Consider the following 12383-nt stretch of genomic DNA (forward strand, 5'->3'; position numbering starts at 1 on the left):
GATATGTTCAGTTATGACCTAAATAGACGCACGCAAAGACACAAAAGAAATCATAACATTGTACCAAAGCTCTGAAGAGTTCTCACTATAATATTCACTTTAATAGCTCTATATTTCAGACACTGTAAAGGAAGAGAGCCATTATATTCATCAAATCAATAATGCAGTCTGTAATTTAAATTTGTCACCATACCGCTCATTAAAACAGTCCAACAGCTAACATTTTAATGGGGAGCTGCAGTTGTTTAAAATGCAACGTGGCAAAGCATGTGAGTGAGTCGTATCTACAGTAAGTAATACAAATTTCCCAGAAATGTGATTATACTAAACTTTAAAAGAGGAAACACTGCAAAGCAGGAGCAACTCCTTAATTCACCAAGCATGCATCCACATTGAAATGTATAACCAGTGCTAATGTGTGACTTGAAATTGGGAGTTCAGGCAATGCAAGGACATACTGGGACACGGTGTAGTGACAGGACTCGAAATTATTGGCGTTATTGTCCATGTAATTTAATTGAGCTTTGGATCAATGCAATTGGGCCTAAAAGCATCCTTTGGCATGTTTGTGTCATCAATTGAATTGGATGCACAGACTTCGACTTGCCCTTCATATCTTGCTACATAATGAAATGGCTGTCGGGGGTGTGGGCTGAGTAACACTGCTGCAGATGATGACTCCAGCCCTGTCTCAGTCTGGCTGAGTTCAGACCTTGAAACCCACTGAATTGAAATGTGACATAATTAATTATAGAGGATGTAAAGTCTCGTCATAAGTCCAACAGGGAAATAGTGGTGTACTAGATAGGCTTACGGAAACGAGCCCGTTATTGAAAGGGTTTATTGCACGCAACTTCTATAGCCTGCAGGCCTGAACTGAAAGGCACAAAAAAAAAAAAAAATACAACAATAAAAACAGGAAGCCGTTTTTAGAGATACAAATGAACTGAAGTGCTTTAAGGCTTGAGAATTTCACCTGTTCAACTTTAAAAAGCAGGACACTCACAGCTTTGGGTATTTACGTAACAAGGACAAAAAGACAGTGAATGAGCATTGAAGTGAGTTGAGCCTTGTTGACAGTGTGGCCTTTTGTTCCTGGAGAGGACAGTTGCTAGATTGAATTGATCTGACTTTAGAGCCTAACCATTTATCTTGGTCAGTCATGTCTGATCTGTGGCTGTCAAGTGGAGACGGACTTCTCGGAGAAATAAAGTGCTCGGAGAGCTAGCGAGGGGTCTACATTACCTCTCTCTGCCATTGTGGCGACAGCATTTCCTTTACTACATATGTGTCTTTGTTTCTTCTCCAAATAATAGAATGTTTTGAGCTGAAACAATTCGTCAGTTAATGGATTAGTTGATCAACAGAAAAATAATCCACATTTATTGGATCGTTTATTTTACAAGCAAAAATGTAAAACATTCTCAATTCTCAAATAATTATTGTGAGAATTTGTGAGCATTTCTTTCTTATATTAAATGGTTATGTGAATATTTTATACTCTTTGTTAAACAAATTAAGCAGTTTGACGACATCACCTGATAGGGAATTGTAATGGACATTTTTCCACCATTTCTGACATCGTACACACAATGTATCGATTAATCTACTGTGAAACATAATCTGCAGGTTAAAAGATAATGAAAACAATTGTTAGTTGTAAAAATGTTATGAAAAAATGCAAAGATTTTATGATCATGTTCCCATGTGATTTAATTCTTATTATATTGAAGAAAACTACTCAGCCAAAATAATTTCAATTAACTTTTATTGCAGTTATAACAACATAATATTTAGCAGACGATATAGTACAAAAAAAAAAATCTTAATTTACAATTAATTTAAGCACAAACAGAGTAGTATTGGAGGTTACAAGACTAAATGGAGAGAACTAAATAAGTAAATGCTCCATTACTTTCCTCCAGCTGCAACAGACGGCTGTTTGGTCCTGCAGCCGTATTTTCCTCGGAGATTTTCACTTTAGTTCACCTCTCTCTAAGGACCCCCCTGGAAAAATAAATAAAAAAAGTACCGATTTTATTGGCCCAGTTGCAGCTCAGCACTGTCACTCCAATTTAGAAGGCTGTTAGCTGATCCTTTTGACCGTGTCTTCCGCTACCTGGGCCATTTCTAAGCCACAGATGATAATCCTCAAGGGGCCCTCATTAAGTCTTTGCTCCAATTAAGCCACACTCATTTTGCCGCAGCACAATTGCTCTGAACCACAGCGCTCAAATCCTCCAACAGTGGATTAGGCTGATCAGTGGGTGGGATGGAAATAGCAGCATTGGTAAGCCAGTGGAAAAAGGTGAGCATTTCTTAGGTGTCAGCAGCCACTGCTCACACGTCCGGTGGTGTGCATCGAACAATTTGACTTCAAGGAAACTATATTGCATGTGAAATTATACTACATTTTGAGCTATAATAGATATGGCCTATTTAGGTGGCTTAGCGAGTGGAATCACTGAGTAAGCCAGTAAGTCAGAACTTTGATATAGTGAGTAAATTCCTGCTGGCATTAAGGCAATTGAGGCTGTCATTTTTCTTCATAATCATAATCTCTTATGAATCCAATTGCAGTCTGGATAAGAGTGACTGGATAAGTTGTTTTAACATCTCAATGACTTCACACTATATGTTTCTTTGATTTAACAGATGGAAATCTTGAGTTGTAATAATGCCATTAATATAAATTGTCAAATTTGCTATAATCAGAAAATAATATTCATATGTTTTAATCTACAACAGAACTAATCGTTGGTGAAGGGGCACTTATGATTTGAAAGTTCAATGACAGCAAAGCTATTTCCCCACTCACAACTACAATGTGCTTTATGAAATACTAGTTTTTCTGCTTCGTCATGTGTTTTGAGTTGCCTAGTAGTACAGAACTCTACCAGTCAAGGAATGAATTGTATTGGTAACCCAGTGAACACATCATTTTGAACATGAATGTTACTAGCATAAGTTCTGGCAGGCCACGTCGTCAATAATAGCACCCTGATGAGGTGATAACCAGCGGATCTGACCGCCAAGTGTTTTAACTGACAGCTGACTGTGCACTCACTGAAATACCTTTCAACCATCATATGTGTCTTTACTAACCAATCACAGTGCTACCTTTGAATCGCTGCATTCATTACTATACAAATAATCAGCGTCTTAGTATTCAGCATATTATACTGTATGTATTATGATCACTAAATATTCCTTTAAAGTAGTTTTTATTTCTACCAAAGCACATCGTATTTGCATACACAAATATGCACAATAATAGCAAATGATCTTTTCAAGTTAATTGCCTTGACTTGTTTATACACATTATAGTTTGTATGTATTTTTTAGCATCCGAGAAAAAATAAGCATACTTTTACAGACTATCATTGCAGCCCGTTTGCAAGATATACTGAGTCACAAGAACAAGTAAACCGTTGTTTCACATATGCTGTGGAGTTACCAGTTTAATTGTGGCTGCTTTATGGTCGACTGAACGCGCTGCTCTCTTCTGCTCAATGAAACAAACCTGTCGACCCAGAGAACCACAGCAAGCACAGGCAGATTAACTAAGCAGCACTGGTGATTTTTGTAATGGAAGGTGGCTGATGTTAACTAAAAAAGTATCTGTTAGTTTTCACTATGCACTTTTGTGAAATAAGTCGGTTTTATACTGTTGCTCATGTGCATTTCAACAACGTGTCAGTCAGTCAGTCAGTAAGGGACATCCACTGTCCCAGTCTGCACCACTAAGTTGAATGGCATGAGCCCTGCAAATGCTACTCACTTGTCTTCCCCGACTCAAATGATGGTGTAATGAGCCACTCTCTGGCAGCTGTTTAGGCAGAAAAATGATCAAGTTGACCAAGCAGGGAGAACAATTCTGTGCGTATGTCGTACAGGTCTTTTCTTGCCCGCTATCCTGGTGCGGTTTAGCTAATGTTCTTCCTTGGACTGACATTTCTCCAAGGATGTTTTTCCTGGATCACTGGGCATTTGTGGTGGCTGAGTCGTGAGCTCACTCTCCGTGTCTGCTCTGATTTGTGTTTCTTTTGTTTTCTTTCAGACCCTGGAGTAAGTGACCTGTGAATAGAGTCACACTGGAGGTTTTCTAAAGGACTTTCTTGCTTCTGTAACAGTGTATGGACATCTGACAGTGGGAAGCCCAGCAGGTAGGTCAAAATATATTCATAGTTTGTTGTAATTGAGGATGCGGTTGCCTTCTTATTGCAGTTTTTAAGTCAGGTTTGGATTAAAAGGTCAGTTTTGAATAATATAAAATTTAAATAAATATGGCCAAAAAAAAAAAATCCACACCAACCATGGCATTCTGATCCCAGCATGCACACAAACTGTATATAACATTAAGTTATTAAAACATAATTGGAAGGTGGTTTACAAGATAACACTAGGACAATGTAAATTAAATTGACATAAATCAGGGCATAGAACAACAATAAAAACCGTGTATGTGAGTCACCGGTGGAATAACAGTCATAGCCTTCACGTTTTAACTCAAAAGTAGCCGGTAGCTAACCAACCATGACTCTTTTCGACTGTGCTGAAAACACAGATAGTCTGGCGGTGCTTTGGCAGTCACTAGAAGCACATTTATGGCCCTTTGAGAGAGTCTGTGTGGGTACCTGTGTTGCAGCTGGCTGAGCGGCTCTACTACAAGAGGCTCTGTGGTGTGGGTGTCTGTGGAGGAGTGTTGGTACATAGCATCTACAAGCTGCAAGCAGAAAAAGTAGTTCTTTACACACGACAGTGTTGCCACGATAAAGGAAATTCTAGCTTCCATACAATACCTTGAATAACATTGATATTTAATACCAATTTCGAAATTGACACAACATTGTGGGCATACAAGTTTAGATTTTTATTAAAAGATAAATAGCGGTGTGTGTGAACTCGCTTGAGATAAGATAGAGCAGAAAGCGCAGCTGGTACCCGTGTATCGATATTGTGGAAAATTAGTATTAAAACCGTCAAATATTCATTTTTTGTTGGAAAAATCACCCGCATTATCCTCATATGCCAACAAGAATCCATGTGATTCTGTCTACAGGGAATAAAAACATAACTCTTAAACTACTTTAGCTTAGTTTGGCCCAGCGGCAGCGGTGCGTAACAAAGCAAATTTCGGCCCTTTTCTCAGAACTGTCATCTTTTTCATCCCTCTGGAGTTTGCAGGCCTGAACAGTAAGTCATGTGTATTTAAAACTGGATATTCAGCTAGCGAGCCTGGTCATTGGGCCATCTGTTCCAGTGCTTCGGTCCCATGACAGTGAAAGCCCAATTACCCCTAGTTTATAATATATCACAGATAATTAACATGTTTGTTATCCTGAGCTCACACTTAAATTTGATTTTCTGCATTGTACGGCCTGAAATTTATCTCAACACGGTTCAAATGAGATATTTGTAACTGTGCAATTAGTACGGTGAGCAGTGCACTGTAGAGTAATAGATGGTACATGTCAGATTGCTCTCTATGGTCAGACTCACCATCCTTATTTTTGGAAAAGGCACTGCGGCAAGTGGGTAGAAAGATAATATTTTGGTGGTGCTGCTCACTGGGATTGTTCTTTTTTTGGAAATTATAAACATAGATATTCCTTCTTGTCTTTCCAGACATCTATCTCAAATAGCCACAGAGTTTGTCCAGTGTAGACATCTGCTGCAGTTACGGAGGTTTGACATGAGATTTTAGAGAACACAGACAAGTCATAAGAGGATGTTGACATGACAGTTGATTAATTTAGCAATCATACAGGTAATCAAATTAGTTTTATTCCTGTGAAAGTAGATGAAGGGAATGTGGGGAAATCAACCTCCCCAATGCGAATTTGCTTTTCTAAGATGTTGCTGATGGTCACTAAGTAATGCTAAGTCAAGTTGCTTTTAGCAACAAGTACTTGCTTTTGATAACAGATCAAAACAGGGAGTAAGAAGCACAACCAAAATGATGGCTGCACAATTACTCAAATATTAAACACGATCACAATTTTGGCAACACAATTGAATGAACATGATCGACTGCAATATTAACGTTTCAAATGCGTGCTCCGCTCATTGAAAACTCTATCACCCAAATCAAGCGCTTCATAAACTAACAGTTTGGTACAATTTTGTTTTGCTTCTCTGAGATGCACTGTGAATAAGGGCCAGTGTTATTTTGATGCAAAGATTTGTATATTAGCTGGAATGTAGCACAACATGGAAGTGAAAGCAATGTGAAAGTGCAATAAAAAATTTTGTCCCTAAAATCAATGAATAATCGTGATAAATAATCATGATCTCAACAATGAGCAAAATAATCGTGATTATCATTTTGGCCAAAATCGTGCAGTCCTAACCAAAATGGTGAGATATTGCTTCATGTGCAGGCCAGTCTTACTTTAGCAAAAAAAAAATAGGACAAAGGTGAAAAATAGTTTACTAAAATGAATCACCGGCCTCAACGTTGCCTCGCAATGCTAAGAGGCATCAAAGTGACATTTTCTCCCAAAGGGCAGGGATGACACAGGATGACTTGGAGGGTGTCAGACACATAGAGCCAACATGCTTAAATGCCCAGTCTTAAATGCCAATGCTCCGTGTTTCTGGTTAAACGTAATAGGTCGGGTTACGTTTTTCCCTATTTGCTTTTCATGCCACTTTTTTTAATAAATGCACCCAGGGAAAATGTGGCAAGAAATACTGGGACCGGTAGGAAATTAATGCAATCACGTCGGGGAAGGGACTGTGCTGAACGACGTGTGGAAAGAAAATGTGTCTCTCTGAACTCCCTTGCTGCCGTGAGGCATAACACAATTAGACTTTAGATTGTTTTTTCCTCTCCCTCTGCCCATCTGATTTCTGCTCTTGCCAGGCTATTCTCTTTCATCTGCTTTATTCCTCTGTATTGTCATAATGTAGCAGACCCTGAGTGCTCTCACAGATCACTGGTACAGCTTATCAGTGTAGTGGTGCCGCTTCAAATTGGGTCCCTTAATTTAGTCTCTCTACATTCATTCTCAGGATTACACTTTCAGGGGAAAAGGCTGTAGTGGTGGAGAGGAAAAATAAACATACTCCTATAGGTAGAACAGTCCAGAGTAGTACATGGAAATCTCATGCATAGTTTAGGAACTGAGGGAAGAAAGGAAAGTGTGTTTGCAGTTGTGAATGTTGAAGCAGCTTTTTTGGAAAACGACTGCCCCGATCAATCCTCAGAAGTGTTGGAGAGATAAGAGAGACGAAAGTTAGACTGCAGGGAAAATTTCAACCCATTCTGGGAATATCTTTTACTCTGTTAAAGCTCATTTTACATACATTTTATACTGTTCAACAGAAAAACATAATTAGTATGTTCAGTGCATTGCAACTGTAATTCACCTCCCTTTATTATTAGTAGTAGTATTATTATCATTATTATTATTATTATTATTATTATTATCATTATTATTATTGCTGTCCCAAATAAAATAATTTGGGGCTTCAAAGCTTCGGTGTGAAGTATTCGAAGGTATTCAAAGCTTCAGGACAGCGCCACTGCCGCACTACTGTACACACAAACACCTCTGCACACAACAAACAGTGTTATTCGTGTGAGAATAACTAACAATAATTAATGTTGAATATGAATAATAATGTTGGATTATTTCTTATTTCATTGGCTATTTTGGGATTTGTACATTATTACTACATACTACATACAGTACATACATATATATATATATATATATACTTCATCATTTGAAAACTGATTTGTAGGTCGATTGCCATGGCAACGGTTGAAGCTTTGAAACATTCGGGTCAGTCCTAATTATTTTTATTTTTTATTTTTGTATTATATATTTGGTCTCCTGGGTGTTTGAATGTGAATGGTGGATTCAGTAGCATAAAACATGAGAATATTCATGGAATTATTATTCAAGTAAATAATGGTTAGTTATTATGTATTCCATCACAAAGTAGCTGAACTAGGCCTGCTTGCATTAGAAACTCTTAGAAACGATGCACTTTGATTGAACTATCCAATATCTGCCATTAACATTTAAGATGATACATTGCGAGTATCCACACGCAGGTTTCTCTATAAAAAGATAACAAGATAAAAATCTTTCAGAGTTGAGTCCACCAACCTTAATGATGCTGCTATACTATATACTACTGCACTGTATATGGACAGGAGAGGCCAGTATGGCCTCCTGAGAGAGAGAGAAAGAGGAAGAACAGTAACAATGTACTGTATCTTTCACAAAGACTGAAAAAGTACAGCACTGTTTCCCACTATTGCACCCACATCCACATTCTTACCTGTGCCAAAGATGTTTCTGTTGCTTCAACATGGGGAGTGTCAGGAACCTGAAAACACTGTCCATGTCTTGCTGTTGTCTTGTCATGCAGTACTTCCATAGACATGTAAAATATTCATCACTGAAGTCTGAAGCATATAAGCTGTTTCTCAAAGTCTGTACTTATTTCATTAAATATTTATAAATAGCTTTTCCATGTGAATTTGTGATACAAATGATAGTTGCGTCAGAATTATTGTATTTGCCATAGAAAAAAGAGGTAGAAATTAGAGCATAGATACTAATAAAAACATGCAATAAGTAATATACCACAGAGATATACTGAATGTTCAGCATGAAGCATTGACGTAAACTGGCATACAGTACAGTTGCAGCTGTGAAAGGAGTCCAACAAAGTGCTTAAACTGTAATTTGACTGGATTTAATGGGTATGTTTACCTACTGTCTGCCTCCTGCATTAGGATATTCTCTGACTTGTTGTCAGACGCTGATGTTTCATGGGCCAGTTTCAACATACCCGGAGCAGCTGTCTGCAAATTTACATTTCAAATTGTTTTTTAGGCATCACTCACGGATGTGAGAGTTGAAACAATATTCATCTGTGGCTGCACTTTACTGGAACAAACGTAAAGGCGTGATTAAGCCATTAAGGCCACATCTGCCTGCCTAATTCCTTTTTAATTTGCAGAGAACTCCGCTGTATATTGCTACAGTGGATGTGACATTTTAATTAAGCAAGGGCTGTAAAAAATGTTTACCACGGGCCTGCAGAGGGATACTGCTCATTGGAGAATACTAACCAGAGGCCCACACTGGCTACCGCTGCCAGACCAGCACACCCCAGAAATCACACAGACCTCCCTACTATCATTACACTAATCTGTGTCACACATTGAACACAGAGCATCTGTTCAAGTTGAATATACAGCTCTCATACCAGTAAAACCAGTGTGATTTTATGGTATACTTTGACTTTACAACTGAGTTTATTACATCAGTATATTTAAATCTATTTTAAAGACATTTTTTCCCATGATAAATCCCTCATGAGATTTTCTTTTTTTAATACTGCCTTTGGCATAAACACTATGACTGGAAATAGAACTCTCAGATTAATTTGACACACAGAATGCCAACTTGAAACACCGAAGCACAGACATAAACCATCAGTGATGCTGGTAAATACTGTATATAGTATATTTAACTAACCGATTTCTAGTTTGCATGGATAATTACGTATTTACTGCATGAGCAAACATATATATCATGTATAAGGATAATGGAAATAATGGTACTAATGATGGAAGAACTTAATCTGGGATGAATCTGACTCAACATCCGTATTCCCATCAAAAGACAGAAGAAGCCTGTTGAATTTTGTAAAATGACTAAAAAGATAGTCTTAATATCAGTGTGATTTTGTGTTTCATGACCCTAAGCACACTAGCTATTAGGGCTGTCAAAATTAACGTGATAAAGCGTTAACGCAAATCTGTTTTAACACCATTAATTTCTGTAACACATTATTGCAACTTGCAATTTTTTAATTCGTTTTAACGTCAGTAATTTCCTTAAGGCATGAACACAACTTGCAATTTTTAGGTTGTAGCGGGCTCAGTTTTAAAGCTAGAGTGAAGACCCAAGGAATCCATTGTTACCAACTATGTCATACTAGCTTGTTGTGAAGGAGGCTAAATAACGCTCTAAATTTAAGCTAAATTTTGGTGAAGAAAAACTGGCATGGCCATTTTCAAAGGTGTCCCTTGACCTCTGACCTCAAGATATGTAAATTAAAATGGGTTCTCTGGGTACCCACAAGTCTCCCATTTACAGACCTGCCCAGTTTATGATAATCACATGCAGTTTTTGGCAAGTCATAGTCAAGTCAGCACACTGACACACTGACAGCTGTTGTTGCCTGTTGGGCTGCAGTTTGACATGTTATGATTTGAGTATATTTGTGTATGCTAAATGCAGTACCTGTGAGGGTTTCTGGACAATATCTGTCATTGTTTTGTGTTGTTAATTGATTTCCAATGATAAATATATACATACATTTGCATAAAGCAGCATATTTGCCCACAAATAGTCACACAAAAGCACCACTTTAAATCTTGTGTTTACCAGAGATGTGCTCCTATGTTTCTTGGAAAAAAGTCATTCAGCATGATTAAAAGCATAAATTTGTTTAATTGACTTAAGAAATCTTAGTCGACTAAGACCAAAATGACCGATTAGTCGGTTAAAATGAGGCTGCCCTCGATCTTTAAGCCAGATATTATTATAATGACCAGTTTATTTTTTAAATCAAAGGTGTCTCATTAGCATCATAAAACATAAACATGAAAATATATTAGCCCTCATCAGAGAGTTGCTGGTTTGAATCTCCAGGACTGCTGGTAATACAGTATGTGAGCTTGAAAAGTGACTGACGCTGAAGGGGAGAGTCCCTTCAGCATCTTGTGTCTGCAGTGAAGCTGTTCAATAATACAAGCAGGAAGAGTGTGGCTGTACTGATACTGTACTGTAACTGTGTGGCAGGGTGGATTTTGAAGCAGAGCATTGCTGCAACACGGATAATATATGAATTCTTGTGTGTTATTTACAGTCAGTCAGTGCATCTGCTTCAGAATACTAAGATCTTAGAGTATCAAGCATATTTACAGCTTCATGTTTAATAGCTGAAGTTAAGTGAATGTGATGTTTTTTATGACAGTATAGGGTTCATGCATATGTATGTGCAGCTGAAGAACTGCCTGCACAGCCTTCACGCTCAGCATATGACTCGGCATTATAATGCTACATTATTATCGTCATTGTAATGATACAGATTTTCCCGTGACATTCAACAGTATCTCATGAATTGTTTTGTTAAATGTCTGCGTGCTGGAATGATGGAAATATCAGACACAATTCAGTCAGCAAAGGAACTGAGCATTCGGTAGCATGTAATTATAATCGACTGGGAGATTTTAAAGCATTCTGCGCACATCCTTGTCAAAGCACTGTTTGACTGGTGTAGTGAGTGGGATGTGGCAGACAAACAAAAGAGGGTGAGGACTGTCTGAAAGCGGTGATGTCTGTTCTGACTAATGTTGCAAAGCCAAAGCAGAGTGAAGCAGTCAGCACCGTGGACAGCTCTGCTCTGTGTTGCGTTCAACTCAGAACCTTGGACAGCTCCCCAGGGGTCTGACCACAGTCATACACAGTTCATCTACTGTGTCTCTACTGAACAAAGACCTGCTCACTTCTCTTCTTCACTTCACTTCAAATTGTTCACCGTACTTATTATTTTAGAAACTGGCAGTTTTAGATGATTCCAAGTAATCTGAAAGCGTGTTTTATGAACAAGATTATAACTTTGTGCTTAACTGGCTTAGCTTGCTTTTTGGACTCACATTCATGTTAGGTAACCATAGTAACCCATTTCTAAACTGGTCCAGAGCCTGTAAAGTCCTGGCTATTGGATTTTTTTTTTCAGAATCTATACATTTGCTTCATTTGAGTCTATGCAGAAGAAGAAGGAATTTACTGCTTTTATTGTTTTAGTCTGAGAAACGTGACGTCATATCCGTTCCGTATCCGTCAACCAAAACAAACCGAAGTCGAAACGAGAAAGTAGAAAACAGCGGAGGGTCTGCATGGATACGACCTGCAACCTCACATTTTAAATCCAAAGTGGTAAACACTACACACCAAAACATATTAAATCAAAGTACACTGGTTATGTGTAGATTTAATGCTTTACATCGATTGAGGGGAGTGGATTGTGGCGGACTGATAAAAGTAAAATATGAGACACACACCGAAAAAATACTTAACTCCCTATATCAGATGTGACACTGCCCCCAGCAACAAGCTGACACTTTATTATGATCAATGTAGCCTTTTCATGCCCCGGCTATAAACAGGGTTTCTAACAAAAGAAGCAAGTTAATCATTTTTTCAATAGATGAAGTTCACTGTGCTTATAAAAATATAGCAGGTCTCCCGTCAGTGACTGGTTCGATGTAAACTAATGCTTTCATATTTCATTACTGCAGCTCCGACGAACATCAGGTCGACATCATGAATAGAAAACCTTTT

The 12383-nt window shown here is 38.1% G+C and overlaps 1 protein-coding gene across 4 annotated transcripts in view; it reads left to right on the plus strand.

Moving 5' to 3' along the window:
• The window catches only part of lingo2 (leucine rich repeat and Ig domain containing 2), a 247894-nt gene that overhangs the window by 78872 nt on the left and 156639 nt on the right, over nt 1-12383 (plus strand). For all 4 annotated transcript variants that reach the window (XM_074649223.1, XM_074649224.1, XM_074649221.1 and 1 more), the window contains one exon: nt 4061-4166. The gene's annotated coding sequence lies outside the window, so the exon portion shown is untranslated. The remainder of the gene's footprint in view (nt 1-4060; nt 4167-12383) is intronic.

This window comes from Sebastes fasciatus, chromosome 10 (assembly GCF_043250625.1).
Source record: "Sebastes fasciatus isolate fSebFas1 chromosome 10, fSebFas1.pri, whole genome shotgun sequence".
In the NCBI taxonomy this organism is placed as follows: domain Eukaryota; kingdom Metazoa; phylum Chordata; class Actinopteri; order Perciformes; family Sebastidae; genus Sebastes; species Sebastes fasciatus.